Genomic DNA, 26483 nt, shown 5'->3' on the forward strand with positions numbered 1-26483 from the left:
CAGTGATAGGAACTAGAATGAAACTCAGAGACATAGTTGCCAGGGGTAAGTTTATAAATGTCTCCCAATGCTAATGTTAATAATATCTGTATTCTAAGACACAGAAATAGATAGATAACCCAGAGATACAGGTACAGGGCCTAGGAGAGAATTCATGTGATAGAGTAGGGGGAGCACTTCTGGGGCCACTGGACACCAAGGACCATCAGGAGTGGCCCCTATGGAAAAAAAAAAGATATATGTATGCATACATACAAAATAAAAGCAAGAATATTTCTATCAGTAGTAGTGCACTATGCAAATGCTGGGGAAAAATGGTATAATCAGTAAATAAACAGTGTCATATTCATAAGATAAAGTACCATAGCACTGTAGCACTGCCCTCCCTTTGTTCATCAATTTGCTTGAGCAGTCATCAGTAAAGTCTCCATAAGGACACATGTTGTTACTATTTTTGGCATATTGAATATGCCATGGGGAGCTTACCAGGCTCTGCTGTGTGGGCGGGATGCTATTGGTAGATTGTCGGGCTCCCCAAGAGGGGTGGAGGAATCGAACCCAGGTCGGCCGCGTGCAAGGCAAATGCCCTACCCATTGTGCTATTGCTCACCCATGAAAATTAATTGACTATTAACACATGCAAGACCAAATGTGAAACTTAGAAATTCCTAACGAAATGGAAGAATAAGATGTTAAAGTACATGTACCGTTTAATTCTATTTTTTAAATGATTAATATTAGAAAAACTAGTCTACTGATCTATGCTTTCAGAAGTCAGGATAATTGTTATTTTGGGGAAAGATATTTGTAAATAATTGGGAGCAAGTCAAGGGACTACTTAAGGGTACTAATAATTTGATGTTTCTTTAATGGGTGGTGGCTGCATGGAGATTAACTCTGATAATTCAGCAAATTTTTAATCAACAATTGTACATTATGTATAGGTATGTAAACTATATTGTCATATTTTAATTAAACATATACAACTATCTTTGCATGTTATATTTTAATTAAAATCATTATACTTAAATTAGCTACCCATGCCATATTCGATATGCCAAACACAGTGACAACAAGTCTCATAATGGAGACATTACTGGGCCTCTCAAGCAAATCGATGAACAATGGGAGGACAGTGCAATGCAGTGCATACTTAAATTAACAGAACATGACTTAAGATTTAGCACTGTAAAAATATTTCTAACCACAAATATAACCTATAACATCTCAATTAATGCAATGTTGTGTGTGACAGAGATTTTAAAGAGATTGCTAGAGATTGGGAGAATCAACCAAACCTACAAGGAAAAGTTTAATAGATGTAAGTATAAAATCATTTTATGTGTTTAAAAAGAAAATAACCTATCATTACGTAGTAAACTATACACACAAGAGAAATTCAAGCGATATGAGTGGAGAGGGGGAAGTGGCTAAAATGTGATTTAGTCACTGAATAGTGACTCCTATTAACTTTTATGTCAATTACCACAAAGATCTTGAAAGAAGAAAGAAAAGAGCAAAACCATTAGTCAATCTATTGCAAAAATTAGACCATTTTCTGGAGCAATTTTCCATAAAGTATTAACATTGCTAGCCTACAGCTATTTGGACAGATGAAAGGAACTGAAGCTCCTGGCAAGAATTAAAGTTGGGATCCAGCAATTTCTTTCTCACTTCCTGCCAGTCAAAGAAGAAAACAAGGGACTATCCAATTTAGAGATCAGACAAAGCCCTTCCTCCACCCTTTTCATTTGGTCTTTTGTATTTCCCACTTTCACCAATACTTTTTCTTTTTGTGCGGATACTGGGACTTCCTGAAAAGCAGAAGGGAGGAAGTTTAATATAGGACCAGTGGGGTTTAGGCAGACTCTAGATGTAAAATGCGAAGTTTATAGTATATGTTGAGCCTTGGATTTATCAGTTCTGTTAAAGAATCTTGTTAGAGAAATAGGCATAGACCAATATTTCTACTGGGGTTCATAAAATGGAAACCTCTTAGACTTTGATAAATGCACTAAGGACTAATATAACGTAATAAGATAACTAGTCAATGGGTAGGGAAAGGGTGCTCTTTAAAACTGGGTGCTCAAGAGAGAGAAGAGAGGTGACTGCCATAGAGGCAGGCAGGGATGGGGTGGCTTCATCGGAAAGATGCTGGGGACACTGGTACTGGGAAATTACACTGGTGGGGGTATGGGTTTTGGAACATTGGCTGACTGAAATGCAATCATGAACAGCTTTGTAATGCTTTATTTCATGGTGATTCAATAAAAAGAAAAGAAAAGAAAAAATAAAATGAAATTGGGTGCTCAAAAATGTCACGGAAAGTCTTAGACTGAAATCTGGATGGCTCAGTGGAGCCAGTTAAAAATAAAACATTCTGGAAAGAAAATAAAAAAGGTAATGTCAGGTTAACAAAGGAAGAGTGTTTGAAAAGAGAACTGTTAGGGTAGATTTATTAAACAAACTCCCTTCTAATTGTTTCTAATGATTTAAGTTGCTATAATTTTTCTTTCTTTTTGAATTCTTATTTGCTATCAGATAGACTTATTTGGTAAGCCTGATAACGTTTGTAAAGTTGTTAATCCTGTGTTCTATGATTCATTCCATCTATTGTTAATATGTTACATAGAAACAAATCAAGGAGAACCCAAAGATAAAAATCAATTCAAGATCTTATTTCAAATAACATCCATTATTTATCAGTTTGGAGGTGGAATTCTAGATTTGCATATATATGTATATATATTGCTACTAAATTTGTCATTATTAATGATTTTTACAAAAATTATATCTTCCTCTATGAATATGTAATATATGAAGGAAGGAAACTGAATTTTACATAGTCTTCTAAGTAAACTTCAAAGTATTTTGCATAAGAGAACTCTAAATCTGAGAAAGTTTAAATGAATTAATTACCTGAAGATTACATTAGGAAATAGAATATATATCATATATATGTATATGTATATATATATGATATATATGTGGTATGTATATCATAGCATGTGCTAGAATTTTCCAGAAAAAGAAGTTACTTTTTGCTTAAGGGCTGCTATTTTCCCAGATAGTTCTACCCTGGTCTATCTAACACTCTGATGGCTATACAACCTCTAACTATCATTAACTATTATCAACCCACCACAAACAACTAACCACTCTGAGCCACGTTAGTGCCAAATACTTTCAAAACAGGTTTTTAATCATTATATTTATCTCAACTTGAGATGAATACCTAGATGGTATATTGGAAGCCTCCATGTCAGTGGTCCTACCTCATGGATTACACCTGTCATACCCTGTTCCCTAGTATCCTAAAACTAGTAGAGAGGTCCTTTGAAGACTGACTTGATACATTATGTGGCAAATCCTTGGAAAGTTGAAAAATTCACTCCAGGATGAATTATGTGTTGTAAATTAGGTGTGTGTGTGTGTGTATGTGTGTGTGTGTGTGTGTGTGTGTGTGTGTGTGAGTTTCCCCAGGGTTCAAGCATCTAGGAATCAGGGATTGAAAATAACTTCTTTTAACTCCTGCTGACCAGTGAGAAAATCATGAACTTCCTTTTTTTGCATTTTAAGACTCTACTTATCTGGAGATCTCAAATCAACAGGGAGGATAGCTCCCATCAAGAGCAAAAATTCCTGTAGATAATTATTTAAATAATAATTGCAGTAAACTGGAAGTTGAGACAGGCATCTAGCCACTTTGGAGTCTTCAAGCCAGTGAACCAAGAACCAAGAAGGTAGTTACAATATTGGCTGGGATGATTGATTATGACCATTAAGGAGCAATTGGGCGGCTACTTCACAGTGGGGGTAGGGAGCAGTATGTGTGGAATGCAAGAAATTCCCTAGGGCGCTTTTTAGTACTTTCATGTTCTGCGATTAGTTGAAGAAACTACAAAAATCCAATTCAGGCTGAACTGCTAGTGACCAGGCCATTCAGGAATGAAGGTTTGGGTCACTCCAAAATGCCCAGACGCCACCAGCTAAGGTACTTCCTGTAGGCAGAAGGAATTTTGACTAGTTAGTGAAAGAATTTAGTTATAAATACCAACAATGACCATGTGACCTTTTAGAGAAATGAGTGATTTTATAGAAAATTTTGCTCCTTACATGAATGAAATATCAACTAATATTTTGTTTTATTCTCTGTTCCCAATATACTCATCACCTAACAGTTGTTAATAACTGCTAACTTTATATCACGGTATTTAAATATTTAACTTATAAGTTATCAAATGAGGAATATAATTCCTTTGAAAGAATTAACATCAAATGTTGCTAAGACAAAGAAGGAATTTGCATATATTTTAGGGGAAATGACTACCTGGTTTTGTTGTATCTTCCATGTTAGGGGTAAATAGGATTTTGTTACTATTTCTATAGAAATTAATTATGGTTTAAGACATATACATGGGTGGTAAATTGCCTAAAGTAAATTGTTCCAGTTTTGTGATAGTCAATTAGGATAATTAATTAGGATATTCATTTGAATGAGCCACAGAGATATATATTCATGCAAGATTTGGAATTTGGAGTATATTTTCAGGGAAGATATGGGTAACCACTTTTATAATTTATGCTATGAGTCACTTGCTGGCTCACTTGGCTAGGAGCAAAGACTGCCCAGGTCTAAGACTAATGCACTTTTTCTTGAATCCTCCTTCATCTTCTATTATACAATCAGGTGTGTTTTTATTCTCATGATTCATGGTTTCAGCTTCATTCAACTGCACAGCACATACTAGTCATTGTGATGGCAATGAAAATGTTTTTGTGATTTTTTTTAGGAAACTGATACTCATAAGCTTTAGCTTGTACTCCTGGGTTTCATTTTGTCTTTGCTTTTTTTTTTTTTAACTTTGTTTCTATCTTCCTTAATTATTACGTGCCCTGTGTGTTCCTGGAACTACAGCATCAAACACCAAAAGAATAAACCAAATTGTTTGATATCATGTTCCTATTACAAATATGTGTCTTATATAATATTATGTAATACAGTGTGACGTGATGTAAAGTGATACTATATGTAGTGTAATAAAACTTCATATAAAAATCACACAATATATATTTCTATTTCTGCTTCTTTGCTCTCTAATTCAAATGTATGAATATATGTACACACATATATTATATATAATTCAACTGAAGAGGCTCAAAACCTTCATATTGCAAACTATAAAACATTGCACTGAGAAATTAACGATGATCTTAGTGAATAAATGAAATGACATATATTCATGGATGGAACACTCAGTATTGTGAAAATTCAACTTTTTTCAATTTGATCCATAGATGTGAAATAATCACAACCCATAATAAATGGTGATGACATGACTGGTTGTTTGAAAAAAATATTAACATCAACTCTTTATGTCATAAAAAATCACAAAATGAATCATATAGCTGATGTAGATCATAGAATCATGACTTTTTTTCTGAAAGAAAACACAGAGAGGAGAAAATTAAGGGGAAGTGAATTTAGGTAAAAAATATCTTAGATCACTGGAAGTATAAAAGGCAAATAGAGAAAGGATGAATGGAAATGGATATATACGTATCCCCATCTATATATTTATGTATAAACTATATCTTTAAAGGAACTTATAAAGAAAATTGAAAGGTAAATTTGGGGTGGTTTTCAATATCAGTGGGTGTTCAGTCATTTAATTCAATTCTGACACTAACTACAGAAAATTAAGGCATAGCTGACAATTGCAGAGCTTAGTCCCACAAGACTGCTCTTGCTTCGTATATCAGCTGAAAGTCCACACTCCTATACTTCTGACTTTACACCTATTAGCATTACTCTCCTACAGTTTGATACTTTGCTAGAACAGTTCACAGAATATAAGGAAAACATTTTGCTTATGCTTATATATTTATTAATTTGTTTATGCACTCATATATTCTTTTGCTAACACTTTTTATATGTGTCACCAGTAGTGGTTATGGAGTCAGGTCAGCTCCTGTGATATTCAGCTCAGTGGTTTACAGGGATACCTGTGATGCTAGAAATAAAAATCTGAGCTTTGACTAATGCTAGGTATAGTCTCTAAATTTGAATTATCTGCCTGAATCTTTGTTCATGTACTTATTTTAAAGAACACAAGTGACCAATCACTTAACGTAGTACCTAAGACAGGTCTATAAGGATCGCTCAGAAGGAGTAGCGGTCTCTATGCAATTGGGGTGTCTGACACTCTCCCAGCTTGTGAAAGTACTCAGCTATTTGAAGTTATCTGTATGACCCTTGTTCAGGAGATTTTAAAGAGCTCAATGTCCAAATGCAGCTAAAAGTTCCAATCCTGGAACCACTTGGTTCCTATCTGGTGAACAGCCCCATCCTGAGGGTTCGTAGGGTTTTTACCCAAAGCCACCTCATTAGTATGAATTTAGTGGTTATTGAGAGTCTTGTTATGAATAATAAAGGCATGTCTATCTTCAGAAAATTACAAGGATTTTACATTCTCTGTACTAGAAATAAGCTATAAACATCAAATTTTATCTTTTATTATAAACAATATGAAGCTGACTGAACTTTGGAAATATTCCAATATACATATATATGTACTATATACATGTACATATATATAGAAAGAAAGAAAGAAAGAAAGAAAGAAAGAAAGAAAGAAAGAAAGAAAGGCCCTCCCGTTGATCATCGATTTGCTCGAGCGGGCCCAGTAACGTCTCCATTGGAGACTTGGTTGTTACTGTGTCTGGCATATCGAATATTCTCGGTAGCTTGCCGGGCTCTCCGAGAGGGGCGGAGGAATCGAACTCGGGTCGGCCATGTTGGCTGCGTGCAAGGCAGACGCCCTACCCGCTGTGCTATCGCTCCATATATATATATATATATATATATATATATATATATATATATGTGTGTGTGTGTTAGACAAAAAACTTATATTCAGATCATGAAAGAACTCTCACAAATAAGAACAATAGTAGCCTGTTTAAAATATCTGGATATAGGGACTGGAGTGATAGTACAGTGAATAGGATGCTTGCATTTTTTAAAATAACCTTTAACTGAACACAATCCAAATGCCTACTAACAATTGAAATAATAAACATATTGATGCAACAGAATGCATATCAGTGACCAAAAGAAGAAACTGCATTTATATATAGAGTAATGTTGATGATTCTTAAACACATTCTTCTGAGTAAGAGAGGTTAAAAAAGAACCCTAATTGCTCACAGAAGTCCAGAACACGCCACTGATTTGTAGTTATAAGAGATGGATCAGTAGTTAGCTAGGCAAGAGGTCTAGTGAACAATGACCCACAAAGAGGTATGACAAAACTTGTCATACATTCATAGACAGGTTACAGAAGTTTGGAATAGAAATGTTCATTGTTTTTATAGTGGTAATTATTTTGAAGGAATATACATATTAAAATGATTGATATTGGACCAGAGATCATTCAGCAGGTAGAGCACAAGAGTTCAATCTGTAGTGTGTCATACCTGTCTCCTTCTTCACCACCAACTTCCTGAGCACCATGAGGCTAAGCACTGCATTAGTATTAGGCCCAGCATCTGACCAGGTTTGTGAAGCCTCACTGCCTGGCCCCAAAGAGAGTGTGTTTAACTATGGGAAGGACTGTAGCATTGTAGCACTGTCCTCCCATTGTTCATCGATTTGCTCAAGTGAGTTCAGTAATATCTTCATTGTGAGACGTGCTGTTACTGTGTTTGGCATATCAAATACATCACGGGGAACTTGCCAGGCTTTGCCAAGTGGGTGAGATACTCTCAGTAGCTTGCCAGGTGAATCAAACCCGGCTCAGCCGGGCTGGCCATGTGCAAGGCAAATGCCCTACCATTGTGCTATCGCTTCAGCCATGGGAAGGACATCTATTTAAAATATTACATATTTTGTTATGTGAAATTTAATGTCTTAACAACTTCACAATACAGTTATTGTTAAATCTATTACTGGACTGAAGTTAATTCTGATCCATCAAGAATTGGATATTGAGCAGGCATCAATTGCAAACACAGATATAATTTTGCAGTGTTTCTTCTACAGCATTTCTCTCTTCCTTGGGTTATTTCTTTCCCTCAACTGCAATGATGGTGACATGGTTATGTGATCCAGGTCTTGCTGATCATGTTACTTTCTCTATATCTCTAGAAATGGAGATGGTCCTGTAATCCAAGACAAGGCTCTCTGTGTCCTTCAAGATTAAAAAGGAGTTACAGAGAAGAGATCTCTTTATTTCTTCTGTGTGAGCCATTAATATATGAGTTCTGGGCAACTGGAATCCTATTCTATTGTTGGAGAATGTCTGTATTCGGAGAATTAAGTTGACTACAGAAAGGAAAGAAAAAGAAAGGGACGGGGCGAAGTCTGGGATAAAAAGAAAATAAAGAGGAAGAGAGAAGAAGGTAATAACAGAGAATGGGAGGAGAAGTGGAGGGGAGGGAGGAAGAAGGGAGAGCTATGTAAATAGTTTGTTTCCCCAAGCCAGCTTCACCTCTGACCTTTCTAGTGTTGTTACCTGAGCCAATAAACATCCTTCTTTAGCTAAGACAACTTAAGTTATTTCCAAAAGACTTTTGACATAGGCAATATTTTAATGGCATTAATTTAGACTTAGGTGAGAGTGAGATTTGTGTTCTCTTTTCCTGCTATCTCCTCATTGCTTAGAAAGTAGTTTTTCTTGGTACAGGTTCCGTGCATAAAAGACAAGATCCGTTAGTTTTCTTGGAAGATGCTCTTCACTCGAATTTATTTGTTAAAATTTTCTTTTGATCCTAAAATGTCAGCTATATTTTCTTACTGGCAATTTTAGTCTCTAGTGGGTGATTCGGATAAACTTTTAAAGTGAATGAGGTAGGGGCCTGCGAGACCACAGGAGGTAAGGCACTTGCCAAACATGTGGTTAACCTGGTTCATTCCCTGGCATCACAGTGTCTCCTTGGTACCTCCAGGTACGGCCCTGAAGGTCCTTTATACCACAGGATCTGAGCAGTGTTGAACCTCCAGCCAGTTTACAGGGAGGAGTCACTGTTTTCCTGAGCATAACTTGGGAGAACCTCTGCTCAACTGAAAATGAATGAAGGAGCACAAATAGAAGAGTTTTTCTAATTATTTCTTCCAATCCATAGCTTAAAGTGTGGATCATGGTAACCTATGTTTCTTTTTTTATCAACTGATCCCTATTTATAAAGCAGAAAGAAAATATTTGTTCTAGATTCTTAGCATGTCATTTTCTGTCATCCCTCAGTTACAAATAAACTAAAGCTCTACTATGAATACACAGGTGTATTGTTTCAAAATATTAATGGAAATTGAGAAAAAGTGAACCAAGAGTATCACTGAACTCTACCCTGCAACTTGTAACTGGTAACTTGAAGTCTAGTAACTTGTAAGGTCTCATCTTTTTAATATACAAGTCCCTGTGTGAAGCAGATATCTGAAAACATTTATAGTCTGCCAGTGGTATTTCTGTTGTGGATTTTTATTTGATGTCAGTTCCCTTAAGGATCTAGTTACAGAATCATACCAATATCCCAAGGGGTGGATATTTAGTGGTAAACACACAGTATATACTCAGCTTCCTAACTCTACAAAGTTGGCCCTTCTTCTAAAAGGTTAGGCTGTAGGGGAAGAATAACATCCGAGGAAGTCTCTGGAATGAGAAGCACACATCTGGGCAACAGAAAGTCTGAGGACATCACCCCAAACTAGTGTCAAAAGTTCCTTCCATGTGTTTCTTAGGAGTTGGAGAAAGCACAGAGGGCAGAGAGCTTGTGTGGCTGAGAAGGGTTCCATCTACAACCCTTAAGCACCACCAGGACTGATTCCTGAGTACAGAGCCAGGAGTAACGAAACGACCCAAACAAACCCCCACTCCCAACAACAACAACAACAATAACAACAGTTGTTTCTTAAATGCTCTTTACTACTTAGTGACATCCCTTGAAATAACTCCGATCATGGAGGCAAGTGATAGCAGCGCAGAGGTTAAAAGGGAGGGAGGAGAATCTTGGAAGGGGTACTTGCTCCTTGGATATTTGGGGTCAAACATAACTTTCCCCAGAAAATTTGGCTTTATGATTTAAACTTCATTGTCTGAATTTGAACCGTTGGAGGGACCCAAAGATTTGCCCTTTATTTCTGTAAATGTCTTATATAAGACACGGCCCCCGTGTAATCCCATCAACGGCCAAGACCCAGAGACTATAAAACCCAGCTCCTGGAAGAGAATAGCGCAGAGTCTCCTGCCTCCACGCCTGGCTGTCTTTAGGGGGGCCCCTTGGAGGAGGGTGGGTTGAGTTTCCCTCTCCACCCCGAGTAGAGCCCCAGCATCTGAACCTCCAGTTCCAGCCACAGCCATGATTAAGACCACTTTCCACACGTTTGGACAAGCCTCACACATGAAAAAACTGGCAGAGGAACCCAGTTGGTGTGGGACCAGGGGCGTAGATCTCCAAGCCTGCTCGGATCAGGACTGAGCCTCTTCCACCCAGATCCCCCATCTTCCAGTATGTAGGCGTTACACCCACCAACTGCCCCCTGTGCCATGTAATCCCATCAATGGCCAAGACTCAGAGACTATAAAACTCTACTCTCAGAAGTGCATGGCTGCATTTGTGGCTGCACAACATCTTATTATCTAGTTCTTACTCTGGAGAAACTGGCAGGCTACCAAAAGTATCCTGCCCACACGGCAGAGTCTGGCAAACTCCCTGTGGCGTGTTCAATATGCCAAAAACCAGTAACAATGATGGGTCTCATTCTCCTGACCCTGAAAGAGCCTTGAATGTGGCACTTTCTAAAATCTCAGGGCTAGGATGAAGGAGACATTACTAGTGCCTGCTTAAGGCAATTGTTGAACAACAGGATGACAGTGATACAGTGATACAGTCTTATATAAATGTCTTATATTATTCTGTAAATGTCTTATATTATAAAGGAGGAAATGGACTGATTTAAAAGTAAAGGAGTCTACAGATGGTGTTTCCAGAGCTCAGCTGGGCAGAATGCTGGAGAAAACTTGGCTCTGTAAACGTTGCTTACTGGCTGCAGCATAACAGGGCTCCAAGAATGACACTAGAATTCCACCCATATTCTCAAAGCTCATCAAGAAGGCAATGCTAACATAAAATTTGACGTCAAATTTGTTATAAATCCTGAACTATTTCCTCCATTTTTATTCTGCCATAAAATCTGCTTTCCATAATGGACTCTTAGTTAATTAGCCTCCTGCTGGATGGCTAGCTTCGTCTCTATACTACTATGAGTATCTTTTATTTATGCTCAGAGAAATTATCATTGAAGAATGGATTTCTAAATGAGCAATAGGAACACTCTGCTAAATTAAGTATGAAAGTTAGCATAGAAAATGTTCAACTTTTGTTCTTATTTTCATAAACCTTTCAATAGGAGTGGGAGATTATGATGTGATGATCAATAACTATGTAAGGCTTTATAAATGAATGCATAAACATATTTAACAGTAATTAAATTCAGGTGAGTGAAAGATTACTTCAACATGTAAATCTTCACAGATCTTTAAATCGTTGGTAAAATTAACAGGGAATTTTGAAATATAAATTTTAATTGATTTTGTAATATTTCTCATTACTATTTATTATAACTTAGTTATACTTTACTGATATTTTATAGTTATTACTATAACTTATTCATTAGAAAAAATGAAAAAGAAAAACATAACTTTTAAAACTTATGACTAAGTTATAAATCTTACTGTTGGCAATCAAACACATTTCTAATAATGCAGATTGTACTTTCAACTGTATTTTATCTTCTTCAGATTTAGTCACTTAATTTTCCTAAGACTATTTGTCCCAAAGTGAACTAGATATTCCTTAAACCCAGAAATAAAAGTTCTGGTTAAAATATTTGTGCATACTGGTGGAGGGATGGGTACTTGATCATCATATAATTGAAACCCAAGCACAAAAATGTGTAAGTCTACAACTGTACCTCATGGTGTTTCACCAATAAAAATTTTAAAAATATTTGTGCATAGATGTACTTACCTTTTGTTACCTTCCAATCTTCATTTAGGCACAATGATTTATATCACTGTTACTGATAAAGTAGTGTTCCAAAACAACATCCATCACCAGATCATCTGTGTTCATTCACCAATGCCTCAAGATCCTCTCTATACCACCCCACCCGTTAGAAAACTCAGTTCTGTAGGCTAATACCCAAGTTCTGTTGCCTTTGGCCACTTGTTATTTCTTTACTATGTTTCTTTAGGGGCTGGAGCGATAGCACAGCGGGTTGGATGTTTAACTTGCACGCAGCCAACATGGCCAACCCGAGTTCGATTCCTCCACCCCTTTCGGAGAGCCCGGCAAGCTACCGAGAGTATCTCGCCTGCATGGCCAAAGCCTGGCAAGCTACCCGTGATGTATTTAATATGCCAAACACAGTAACAACAAAGTCTCACAATGGAGACGTTACTGGGCCCTCTCGAGAAAATCAAGGAAAAATGGGAGGACAGTGACAGTGACAGTTTCTTTATAATCCTCAGATGGCCGAAATCATTCTGCTTATATCCCTCTCCTGACTCACTTCACTCAACATAGTACCTTCTAATTTTACCCATAAAATATCACTTTTATTTCATTTGTAAATATACCAGTTCTTTAACCACTTGTCTATTCTGTGTGTTTTCTTATACTTACTGACTTTTATTTTTTTTAAAACAGCATGGAGGTCAAGATTTTTCATTTATTTATTTATTTATTTATTTATTTATTTCCTTAATGGCAGCAGAGCTCTATGAAGATTTATGTATTCCTGCAAAAAACAATAATGAGAGGATAAAACTAATAATGTTTGGAAACTCTGCTTGTGTATAGGGTTTTCTCAATCTCTTCTTTATGCATTTCACAATATTCAGTAGCATATATTATGGATTTTCTAAAATAAAAATCATAAAAATGACACAAAGAAGGAGAAGATTAATACTTTTGTTCTCAGAGTTTACAAATAAAATTATATCAAATATCTAAAAGAATAGCACACAACAAAGAAACATAAAAATATAAAGAAAGCACATATACATGTGAAAAAAATTATTCATGCTTTATAAGATTATTTATCATATAAAATTTCATTTTTCATTTCATCATCCTGTTATTCATCGATTGCCTCGAGCAGGTCCCAGTAACGTCTCTTTCATCCTAGCCCTGAGATTATATTCAAGGCTCTTTAGGAGAATGAGACCCCTCATTATTACTGGTATTTGGCATATTTGGTATGCCATGGGGAGTTTGCCAGACTCTGCCCTGTGGGCAGGCTACATTCGATAGCCTGCAAGTATGTCCAAAGTAGGAATGAGATAATAAGATGTCATAAAAAGATGTCCTGATAAATCCGGGAGCTGGATTTTATAGTCTCTGAGTCTTGGCCGCTGATGGGATTACACAGCGCCAGGGGAGCAGGTGGTGGGTGTGACCCCTGCCTACTGGAATTTGGAGGATCTGGGTGGAAGATGCTCGACTCCAATACTAGTAGGCTTGGAGGTCTCAGCCCCGGAACCCGCGTGGCTTTGTCCCTCTGCCAGTACCTTCATGTGTGCGGAGAGTGGTCTCAGCATGGTGGTGGCTGGTCCTGGAGGTCTTCGGCTGCCGGAGCCCTGGTCGGGGAGGGGAGGAAAGCTCAACCCGCTCCCCTCCAAGGGGCCCCGGGAAGGAACACCCAGGCGCGGGGGCAGAAGACTGCACTGTTCTCATCCGGGAGCTGGATTTTATAGTCTCTGAGTCTTGGCCGTTGATGGGATTACACGGCGCCAGGGGGCCAGGTGGTGGGTGTGACCCCTGCCTACTGGGATTTGGAGAATATGGGTGGAAGATGCTCGACTCCATATGAATATGAACATCTTCATATAAAATTATTTTCATATAAATAAACAAAATTTCCAGTCAGTTCCTCATAAACATGTCAATGTTTTTTATATACAAGAGCACTTATTTTACAAAGTTATCTTAGATTAATTGCTCAGTCTCCCACATAAAGCATACCTCATACCTAATTTTCCAAATTCCCAAGACTATGGCTTCTAGATCTTTCAAATGGCCACTGCACTTTATACAAACCTCTTTTTTATGCTTTGATATTATATTGTAATAATTTTCTTCATGTCTGTTTCAATTGATAGAGAAAGTAACTCAAGACAAGGGATAATTCTAATTCATTGTCATTCTCATTTCATAAAGAATGAAAACAAAGTACATCTTTACTACAATTATAGTCATATTTTTCAAGAACTTGCTCTAAAAACTCTTTGGCACTGCTCTCTTTGTAATTTTTTAATGTCATGGTAGTTTATCTTCTTTTGCACTTGTTCTGTACTATAAGAATAGTCTTCCAGTGAGGCAGACAGGGAAGCATCTGGTATTTTTGTAAAACTGAAAAGCATTTTAAACTGTATAGGGGGTGAGGAATGTGACCCTTCTTTGGACTTTAAGCCCATAAAACCTAACTATCTTTTAAGCCCCAGAGGTCAAAGCAAAGGGGTAGAAGAGGGGATAGAGAAAGAAAAAGTTGGAAGATAAGTATAAATGCAAGGTGCATTTTAGTAAATGTATTTCATGCTTGTAAAAAAATAGAGATAGAGAGCAGTGATATACTGTGAATGTGGCATTAAATTTTGAGCATAATTATGCTTGAAAAATCCATTCCTCAGTGACTGCTTATAATATAACAACCAGATGGTATATTTTGCTTTTTAAGATTTTTAACCTTTACATTTTTACTGTCTTCTTTGGAGTCATTTGAATTTTAGTGACTCAGATTTTCAAAAGAAGATTGTAGTTGTTATGGGCTTGGTCCCCTGGTCATTCATGTATGCTGCTGGGTTCCATACACAATGCATGTGATCCCAGGAGTTAAGTTCTGATATATTTTGTTTATGTGTTACTGCAGACCCAGTCTTAATCCCACTCTCTCTTCCTTTGAATTGAAATTGTCCAGTACCCCAAAGTTAGCTATTCTAAAACCTCTGACTATAGCTCTGATTGAAAACAATAAATGGGAACAATTACAATTTTTGTCTTTTTAAGTAAGCCACTTAGAAACAAACTGCAAATAGCAATTTAGAGAACATTTGAATGAAGCATCTATCATGTGGTCCATTCAAACAGAAGTCAAGAAGAAGTGGGAGTGTTTGGAGAAAAGCACAGTATGACATAAGAGAGAAGCAGACGAGTGTGTCTGAGATAAAGATGGAGATGAATTCCTTTAGCTCTCACTGGTAAACAGGAATTGCTTTCTTAAAGTAGTGCTTCAGAGTCTCTTTTCTTGAATTTTTTTTGTAGCCAAAACCCACTACTGAAATGTAGTACTGTAACACTGTCCTCCCACTGTTCATCCATTTGCTCGAGCGGGCACCAGTAACGTGTCCATTGTGAGACTTGTTATTGTTTTTGGCATATCAAATACATCATGGGTAGCTTGGCAGGCTCTGACGTGCTGGCAGGATACTCTCAGTAGCTTGCCGGGCTCTCCGAGAGGGACATAGGAATTGAACCCGGGTAGACCACATGAAAGGCAAACGCCCTACCCGCTGTGCTATCAGCCGACCCAACTACTGAAAAACAGTAATGTATTTTCCCCCATGATTTTTATCATAATAAAGTTGGAATATTTTAATTTCAAATTCAATTTTCTTTGTAAAATATCTTTATGTATTTCTTGATTGAGCCAAGCACTTATTTAATAGATTTCAATCCTTTATCAAATTCTGTACTGTTCAGTGGACATATGTTTCTTAATTTTGAACATGCCAACATCCTACTGAATTAAGTTAAAGGTCTTGTAAGTCAGGTGAGCATACCCATGATAGCAGTCATAGGCACAGTTGTTTGGTCTGCAAAGAAAGAGCCTAATTTTTCTATCAGTTAAAGAAAGTTCTCTAAGTAAATCCAGTTCAACTGATAGGTTGCACAGTGTGTTTCTGGTCAGGATGTCCAGCTGCTCTTCTGATTCTACCTCACTCTGTTTAGTGAGCTGCCCAAAGACCTTCAGCTCTACTTTCAGAAACCTTCAGATACTACCTTAAAGGGAAAAAGAAACATTACACTTATGGTTATATCAAAAATCTTGACATGGGGAGATTTTCCTTGACATGTAAAGAGATTGAAGTTTGATCATATTGCTTCAATAGCTTTAAATACTATAGGGTAGTTTGTCTTTTTTATTTTCCTTTACCCAATTTTGTTGAAGGATACTTTCTACAATGTGTTTGTTTTATCCAAGCCTTGAACAGAATAGTCTCCCTCCTCTCTCCTCTCCTCCCCTCCTTTCCCCCCTCCCCCTCCCTCCCCTCCTATTATTTATTGTGCTACATCAGGCAACACTCAGCATTTATCTTGGCACTGCACTAAGAAATCACTCTTGAACTTGCTCAGGGGACCTTCTGTGGTACCTGGGATCATTACTGGGTATATTCCCTGCATGTAAGACAAACGTCCAGTTCTAGTATCACTCTGTTTCCTACATCATTTTTGCAAGCAGTGAATTTCAGGATCACTAAAAATCATTCAGATGTAAAAGATAAGCATTATCAGATATTTAAGTTCTTTTACAATGCCTATAACTCAAATATTCTTTTTCTCTTTTGTAGAATCTAAGAAAAATACCACAAATGATGTATATGATGTAAGAATATTAACTAACATCCATAAGAATTTTTCAGTTTATAAAATATTTCTGAACCTGTCATCCATATAGTTACAACAAAAAAAAACCATGATCATCACATTGGAACATTATTCTGAAGTACTTAAAACTATGTAAATACAAAGAAGAACCAAAAATGATATAAAATAGCATCATTGAGAAGTCTTCATGAAAGTCATGCGGATACAAGTACATTAGTGTCCAGTCAGACAAGTATATTTCAGAGAACAAATGTTATTAGCAATAAAAAAGCAACTAAAAAGCAAAACTGAATTAGTCACATTTGCTGCACAAGAAAAACCTGAATATATAAACATAGACTCAACAGTATGAGCAGAACAGTATGTAGAACAAGCAAGGAAAATTAATATTGTTTTGTGTACAACTCATAGGGTATTGAGAAGATTATGACAGACTCTACTAAAATTTCTTTGCTCTCTGACTAAAAGAAAGTTGTGTTACCAAACTCAGCAATTTCATCTATCACAGTGTGCCGTTTGTTTAACTACTTTCCTTGTCTCTGATATACTTTTAAACACAAAGTTCCCAAGATCTATGATTTTTAAAGAGTAAGACGATTCAGTGCCATGTCCTTGTTGATAAGATTGAACCGGACAAGTTCTAATGCTTATCCTTATGGAGCATTGGTCAGAGAAGCTATATAGATTTACATAAGTACCTGAACATTCTTACCTCTAAGTGAAATAGATTTATCAAAATACCATGGAACCACTGAGCATATAATTAAAATAAAAATCACCAAAATATATTTGTTCAGGAGGTAATGACCAATAAAATTAAGTAGGCTTTCTGTAATTTATCAATGAGAACAGATGATTCATATTTATTCATTTATTATTATGTGCTTTTATTTACTCTTATTATTTCATATAACCTAGAAAATTTGAGTCTGTATGGTGTTATGGTCATAATAATCTATTTAGAAAACTTTTTCAGTTAAATTCATAGATGTTGCTCCTCAAGACCCCATCTCCTGAAGACAACTCTGAAAAGACACACACACACACACACAATCATTGTAGTTAAGTAACATGACTCAAATAGTGTAAAAGCTTATGATATTGATATACAAAGTATGACACTGCCCCATCACAAAAGTTTCTGTAACCCCCCCACTAATGCTTCCATGTCAGCTATAGTTGAAATAGAATTGGTTTTTGGTTTTGTTTGTTTTTTTTGTTTGTTTGTTTTTGAGGAGGAGATTGGGGGACTTCCACCTGATTCAGCTCAAGGGGCCTTATGAGGTGAAGAGAATCAAACCTGGGTTGGCAGCATGTAAAACAAGAACCTTCACCCGCATACTAACTCTTATAAAGAACTATTCCTGAGCTATACTTGAACCATGTAACAGGGAGCAACAGAAGATCCAGAATTATACTGAGACAACCAAAATTTTCTTTTCTTTTTGTTTGTTCATTTGTTTGAAGCCACACCTGGATGTGCTCAGGAATTACTCCTGGCCTTGTGCTCAGGTATCATTCCCGGAGGGCCATATGGGGTGACAGGGATTGAACCCAGGTGAGCTGTGTGCAAGACAAAAGCCTTACCTGTTGTACTATTTCTCCTGCCCTTTTACAGGTTTTTAAATTCAAGTTGTCATCTGCAGAGTTTAAAGTATACTTCATCTATGGTTTGACATAGAATATAAACTATAATTTAATATTGAATTTTCACCAAGTTCTATAGATTATTTTCTAGGTTGAAAATATTATTCGACTAAATATTATTTACACTTTATTGTCGACATTAAAAATCATATTGTCTTTAAATGCATTAAATTCAAGCTTTGTACAAAGTCTATCAGAGGGGAATTTAATACTTTAACCTCATATAACATTATTGCTTAACAGTTTTAAAGAGAAAGTCTCATGATTTACTCTGATATCACTTTAAGTAAATTCATAATGACTTTAAAATATGAAAATAAATATTATGAACTAAGAATGTTTTAAATATGGAAACAATTTTCTTCTTTATGTTAAAATATTGCCTTATACATTAGCCCAGTACTAATAATAATAATTGCAAAAGTATACTATAATATCACCCAAAATTAAAAATATTTCATATACCACTAAAAATATTTTAAGTGGATTCCTCTCAGCTAGGAGTCAGTTTAACCATTGCACTAAAAAATCTCTTAAAATAGCTTTTTGTTACTGTTTGTAACTCTAGCTCTCTCAACTGATGTTTCTTTTCTACTAAACCACTGAAATAAAAACATAAGAAGCATTTTTTCATGTTTAAACAACTGATATTACTAGTGAGTAACAATTTAGAGCTTAATTATATAAACTGATCTAAACTTTATAAGTCAACACATTATCATCAGTTATAATTAATTGCAAACTTTATATTTTGTTTGCATAATTTGACATGATAGGTCATTTTTATTAGTGAAGAATTCATGAATTTGATTCAGTATGATTTGAGAGGCCTCAGATTAAAGTAAGAAAGTTGTGATTTGAAAGTTTTCCAAGTTCCACTGTGAGGAAGTTATTACTAGATACATTCCTGAGGATGTAGGGTAAATGATACTCCCTTAGAACCTTTTGAATCTTGAATTATGAGTTCAAGTGGGGTTGGGAGTTTGGAAAGGGCTATGGATGTATGTATTTGGGGGATGTATATGTAGATGATTAGGGATGCAGAAGAAGCTATCAGTCAGATTGTTGACTAAGTGTGCTTTTATCAAATTTAATTAAATAAGTTTCTAGTACTTTTTATCAGAATGAACCTAATAAACAGACTTTTTTTTTTCCTGAAGACCGAATGAGAGCAATTCTCTCAGCGTTTATGAGTGACTGACTAGGAGAGGAAGAATAAGAAGCCCAATGTCCTTCTCTCTTGGTCAAAGCCTGACACGACTTGGTGAATATCTTCAGAGCACTAGTGTGAAATTGACTCCTAGGCACTAAGGAAACATGACATGACAAGAGTGAATAATCGAGACTGGAGTGGATCAAGTGTTCAGTTGGAAAAGTACAGGGCAAGAAGATAAAAAGGGTAGAGCAAAGATAAATGGAGAAGAAAACCATGAATGACTATTTTTGCACCTGACTTTTAAAACTAATCTTTAACTCTCAAACACAAACTCTCTCAAGTAAAAATGAGGAGAAAAGGGGACTGAATCACAAAATCTGGAATAAGATTTCTCTTTCAGTGACCAAAAAGAATTGCATGGCTCACAGCCAACCTGGATTTGATCTCCTGCACTTCATATGTTCCCCCCAAGCCCCTGAGTGATCCCTGAGCATAGAGCCTGGAGTAAACCCATAGTACTTGGGCCCCCAATCAAAAATGATCAAAAATACAACCCAACATTTTTCTTAGAATCAACTGAAATGGAACATTTCCACCCCAATTATTTCTTTTAGTATTAAGTACTTTTAAAATGCTGTACCAAAAAGTGTTGCTAAGTTCTGGACCTTAGCAACTGAGGTTCTAAGGAAGTCATTCTTCTGGTTGTTTTTCTCTTGGTTTTAAGATTCCACAAACAATTCTCTTTAATATTTTGAGCTTTAATTATACAAATAAGTGAAAATGTTACATAAGAGTTTTTCCAGTATTCTTCTATCTCAGTGGAAAATAGGGAGTCATGTGTTGGGATTAGTGTGTCAAGTTTATATTGTCCTTAATAATTTATTTATTTCTTTTATAAATCAACCTTTGAGAAGATGTTTGGAGAATAGTCCAGAAAAGAACTAGTATTTTTCATAGTTTCAAAATAAGGCGGTGACTTGGAGAACAGTGGCTTACTTCTTTCTTGTGTTAAAGTCTGCATTGATGATCAGGGGCAGATAGTTACAAAAAAATGCATTTCTGATCTATTATAAGGAATTATGAACTGGAAGTAGACTCCTATCAGCCAGGGTTTTCATGGACATCCATTTCAGGTTCAGCACGTACAGTTGTAGAAAAAATTCTTCATTATAGAACTTATATAGAAAACATACTGGAAAAAGTATTTCAACTAGGTTAGTACCAAAGTAAGATTAACAAATTATTTGTGAGAAGGCTACTGGATATTTATAAAAGTTTGGTGTTGATATCAATGGTGTATGTAGAAATATTAGCAGGCTTGGTTTTTTCATAACAATGATATAAAATACATGTGATACAGGAATTGTAGGTGAACAAAGACCTTTTCTTGTTACCAGAACTGGCAGACTATTACCCTGCTCCTCCTGTGACATGATGTTTTTGACATCCTCCTGGGAGAAAAATGGTCTTGATGAAGACATTTATTAACAGAAGAGGATTTTGGAAAATAGTACTAGAACTTTAGGCTATCAGTTTTCTGTGTGAGGGACTATGATGAGCAGTATTTCCCCTTTAGGGACCCTGATCCTTTGGGTAATCTAATACAAGTCATGAGTTCTCCTTAATGAAAGGTGCACTTGCATTAAATTTAGATGATTCATCATGGTTTAATCCATCTCAGAAGTTTTAACAAGAATACAATAGACTAGACGGTTTATTTGTTATTATTCTTGAGGCTAAAAGTTCAAGACCACTCCTAGGAATATATCCCAGAGAGGCAAAAAAGTATAGCCGAAGTGACATCTGCAATTGTCTGTTTATTGCAGCACTCTTTACAATAGCCAGAATCTGGAAAAAACCCGAGTGCCCGAGAACAGATGACTGGTTGAAGAAACTGGCACATTTACACAATGGAGTACTATGTAGCTGTTAGAAAAGAGGAAGTCATGAAGTTTACATACAAGTGGTACTACATGGAAAGTATCATGTTAAGCGAAATGACTCAGAAAGAAAGGGATAGACATAGAAAGATTGCATTCATCTGGGGAACATAAAGTAACAAAATAGGAAACTAACACCCAAGTATGGCAGAGATTAGTACCAGGAATTTTACTCAATGACCCGGAGGACAACCACACATGTTAGGGGAAGGGGGAGCTCAGAAAGAGAAGGGAACACCAAATAAAGGGTGTTGGGAGGATCCGCCCACGATGGGAGAGCATGCTGAGGGTAGACTGTCGACCAGCATGATTGCCACTCAATGCCTCTTTTGCAGACCATGGCACTCAAAAGGAGAGAGGGAAATGCCCTGCCACAGAGGCAGGGTGGGATGGGGGCTGGGGGGGGAGGGGATGCTGGGATCTGTGGTGGTGGGGAATGCGCATTGGTGGAGGGATGGGTGTTTGATCATTGTATAATCAAAACCCAAGCACAAAAATGTGTAAGTCTACAACTGTACCTCATGGTGCCTCACTATTAAAAAATAAATAAATATAATTTAAAAAAAGTTCAAGATCAAAATATAGTAGGTCTAAATTCTGGTAAAAGCAGTTTTTCTTTCTCTTCCGTAGCTGATGCCTTCTTCCTTGAGTCCTCAAGTGGTGAAAGTTTTCAGGAATACTTTTGGGGTCTTATATACAAAATCAATAATTTTTGGCCTGAGAGATAAGTACAGAGGTTAAGGTGCTTATGTTTTTGTGGCCAATCATGGTTCTATCTGTGGCATCCTGATCCCTGAAAACAGTACCGGGTATAAGACTGATGATCAGTGGATCTGTTCCAAGTCCTGCCTTCCCTCTGACAAGAAAATAAAATTCCCACAAAACAATGATCATATTAACGAAGATTCCATTATTCTACCTAGTGATCATCGAAGGGGGGTTAAATTTCAACTTATTGTGTTTTCAAGGGAATGCCCACAAATCTTCAGACCTATAGCACATAGATTACTTGATTTCTTGCCAGATATAGCAGGTTCTAAAGTTTTAGTTTAATAAGTCCATTTGGAGAAACATAGAAAAGAGACTATGCTGATTAACATAGAATATTTATGAAAGCAAATGGGAACAAACTCAGGCATAGTTGTGAAGGAAATTCTCGCACAGATGTAGATGTGTTATCTTAGAGGTAATAGAAATGCCTTTGCATGTTTTCTGTTAATGTGGAGTCAATAAGAAATAATTTATAGGGATCAATCACAAGAGTTGTTTGGAGTACAGATTATTTCACTTTTCCCAATCTCCTTAGAAGCTTCTTGATTTCACAGAATCCCATTTGTAGACTGTGAGTTATGATGGAAATTGGTGGCATGTATTTAATCATTCAAAGTTCCTATTCCTATCTATATAGATATTGCTAAATCATCACGATAGTCTTTATCACAGAGGACACACATATATTTTTTAAAGAAAAGATATATCTTTACAATCCTTAAGAAGACTATCAATTTTTTTTGATTTAAGTCCAGAGAGATGGTACAGCAGATTAGGCAATTGCCTTCTATGCAGCCTACCCCATTTAGATCCTTTGCACTGCCAGAAGTGGTCCCTGAGGAGAGAGCTGAGAGCAGACCTGGAGAACAACTGGATGTGGCCCCCAAACAAACAATAACCCTCTCCTCAAAATGGATTTATCATGAAGAATAAAATATGATTGCCTTCTTTGGATTATAGAATGAAATATTAGAAAATATTGATATAGGATACCCTAAGCATTTTTCCCAAGAACTAAACTTAGATTTTAAATACATCTTTATAAATCTGTATGGAGAATCATTTCATTTCTATGTCTCTTAAAAATTCTATCCCTAGAGAGGCAGAGTAAACTATCTGGGGATTTGATCACTTGATCACTTGACATCTGTTACTCATCAATCTGCTCCAGCGGGTGCCAGTAACATCTCCATCCGTCCCTGTCATGTTCTAATGTAGCCCAAATCAGAAAGATGATGAGGGCTCCAAGTTTTGTGAAGAGGACATTGACCAGATCTTGCTAAGACGAACTACAACCATCAACATTGAGTCTGAAGGAAAGGGAGCTACCTTTGCCAAGACAAGCTTTAGTGCTTCTGTTAATCGGACAGATATTTCTCTAGATGACCCCAATTTTGGGCAAAAGTGGGCCAAAAAGGCTGACCTGAATATGGATTTACTCAATAGCAAGAATAACCTGGTTATCGACACACCTGGAGTACGGAAACAGACCTCCCCCTTTAGCACACTTAAAGATGATGACTTGGTGAAATTTTCTGATTTGGAAAATGAAGATGATGAGAGGCCTTGCTCACAGCCGACATGATTGCCATCATAGATATGGGCGCACTGACTGCTTTAGGGTAGGGAAGCACCTTCTGGTGCATGGTTGGGGATGGTGGCAAGATATCTTGTCTCATGGACATTTTAAGCGACCTATGACTGAATGAGATGTGTAGACAATCTGCCGGGTGATTCTTGTGTACTGTCTACTACACTATTGTGGGGATAAAAATATCAAAGGCTTCATTTGGGATTTGATTAGCCCTGCTGAAAATGACAAGATAAAAGAATTACAGAATCATTCAGTCTTCAATGTTTCCCTTTTGCCAGGTTTATCTATCTCTGTGTCCTGGGGACACAAGGGGCAGAAGGTAAAGTCACAAAGCATTTTTGATATCCATAAGGCAGATTGGATCCGGAAATATAACACTTATACTCTGTTCCAAGATGAGAGTTATAAGAAGCACTTGAAACATCAGTGTAACAAGGTGCTATTATAGGTACGGATGTTATATTATCTGAGACAGGAATTTATTGGAGACCAAGCAGAGAAGGTTTTAGGGGTGCCATAGCCAGTGAGATGGACATATCGTTCCCAGTAGAGGATAAGCTGGAGGTTCCAACCACATGGTGGGATAGTGAGGCAGACAAATAATCCCTGCTCATCGGAGTCTTTAAGCATGGCTATGAGAAATATAATACTATGAGCGCGGACCCAGTCTTATGCTTTCTGAAAAAGGCTGGACTACAAGATGACAAAGCCATTGCAAGAGAACAAAGGGGTTGACTTTGATAAGGATTGTGAAGATTTCCTGAATGTAAACCACTGCAGGGTCCAGCAAAAGATCAAGATGATGAGGGTGCTCCATTGTGATGATGGATGAGGAGATCTCAGTGATTGATGGAGAAGAAGCCCAGGTAACCCAGGAGCCAGGCCATCTGTTCTGGCCTCCCAGCTCTGCTCTGACAGCTAGGCTTCGGTGCCTAGTGACAGCCTATCAGTGCAGCTACAAGAGAGAACAGATGAAGATAGAAGCAGCAGAACGTAGGGACCAGAGACGCTTTCAAGCTAAAGCAAATTGCATGAAGGCAAAAGCAGCAATAGTGGACAAGGCGTGAACAAACTGATTTCTACCGTGTAGTGTCCACCTTTGGTGGTGGAGTATGACCCCGACACCATGCAATTCCATAGGGATTGCTTCCGCAGTTTTGCTCGACTAGACAAAAAAAGATGAAAGCCTTACTAAGTACTTCCATGATTTTGTAGCCATGTGCCGCCAAGTATGTCGCCTTCCTCCAGCAGCTGGAGATGAACCCCCGGACCCTAATCTGTTCATTGAGCCCTCACAGAGGAGAGGGCCTCACGGACTCTCTACCATATTGAATTACTTCGGTGCTTTCGAGAACAAGTTTTCGGTCACCCTCTTTTGGAAGATCGGTTGGCATTGTGTTAGCCTCCAGGTCCTGAACTGCCCAAATGGTGGGAGCCTGTTCAACATGATGGGGAACTTCTACGAGGGGCAGCCCGTCACAGGGTGAGCCAAATAGACTACAACATCAAGCAGGATCCAGACTTCTCTTTTCTGGGTGCCCGTGTGAATTACATGCAGAATCATCAGGCAGGAGCACCAGTTTTGTCCTTGTCACGCTGCTCTACTCCACTGCTACACCAGCAGTATACCTCATGCACTGCCTCACCATTGCCCCTGCGCCCAGATGCTCCTGTTGAAAAGCCACCCGAGGAGACAGCTGCCCAGGTCCCCCATATGGAGAGTCTGACTTTAAAGCTAGAGCATGAGGTGGTGGCCAGGAGCCCACCCACCCCACAACACTATGAGATGCGAGTAGCCCCCTCCGATACTACCCCTCTAGTTTCCCAGAGTGTCCCGCCAGTCAAACTGGAAGATGAGGATGATTCAGACTCTGAGCTGGACTTATGCAAGCTGTCGCCTTCATCCTCTTCTTCCTTATCCTCATCCAGCTCCAGCTCCAGCACTGATGAAAGTGAGGACGAGAAGGAAGAAAAGCTAACTGCTGACCAGACTCGCTCAGATGAAGCGAGTCTCCTGTCCCTCACAATGTCCCAAGACGGATTCCCAAATGAAGACGGAGAACAGATGACCCCGAAATTGCTGCTGCTACAAGAAAGACAAAGAGCCTAAGAGTGGCCCAAGGATCGTGTCCTGATAAACCGCATTGACCTAGTCTGCCAGGCTGTACTGATTTGGGGATTTGGAAAGGAGAAATTGATCAAGTTCACATAATTGTTTTCAATGGGAATTTGTTGCCGATAAGGCATACACATTTGCTTCAGCTATCTCTTGAACAGTCAACTTGTGAGATAAAGGAAAGATGAGGAAGGGCACATTCTTATCCCAACCTGTTAATTACTTTAATGAGATTTTAGATTCAATTTCCACTGGGGTTAGAGAGAGCTCAAACTACCACCACTGAGAGAGACTCCTGAGAACAAAGACAGAAGCAGCCCCCGCCCCCAGAATTCCATTTATTTCAAGATATTATCTATATTCTCTAATTGTATCCAGTTCTTTATATATTTTATTCAATTATCTTATTTTCAGATTCTCTATATTTGTTTAGTGAAGTTAAAAACAGGGGTTAGAAAGAGACAAAGTAAGAGAGAAGAAAGAGAAAAAGAGAGAAAGGCTTTCTGAAGCAAAGAAATAATTAAATAAGAAAAGCTGTGAGTGTTCTGATCAGGTTGAGATGCAGGTAAATCTCCAAGAAAGATTATATCAATT

At 37.5% G+C, this 26483-nt stretch overlaps 1 pseudogene; it reads left to right on the top strand.

The window, feature by feature from the left end:
• The window catches only part of LOC130022123 (chromodomain-helicase-DNA-binding protein 8-like), a 42576-nt pseudogene extending 16591 nt beyond the window's left edge, over nt 1-25985 (top strand).
• Nucleotides 25986-26483: the final 498 nt, after the last annotated feature.

The sequence above is a fragment of the Sorex fumeus genome, unplaced genomic scaffold (assembly GCF_029834395.1).
Source record: "Sorex fumeus unplaced genomic scaffold, SorFum_2.1 ptg000002l, whole genome shotgun sequence".
Lineage (NCBI taxonomy): Eukaryota > Metazoa > Chordata > Mammalia > Eulipotyphla > Soricidae > Sorex > Sorex fumeus.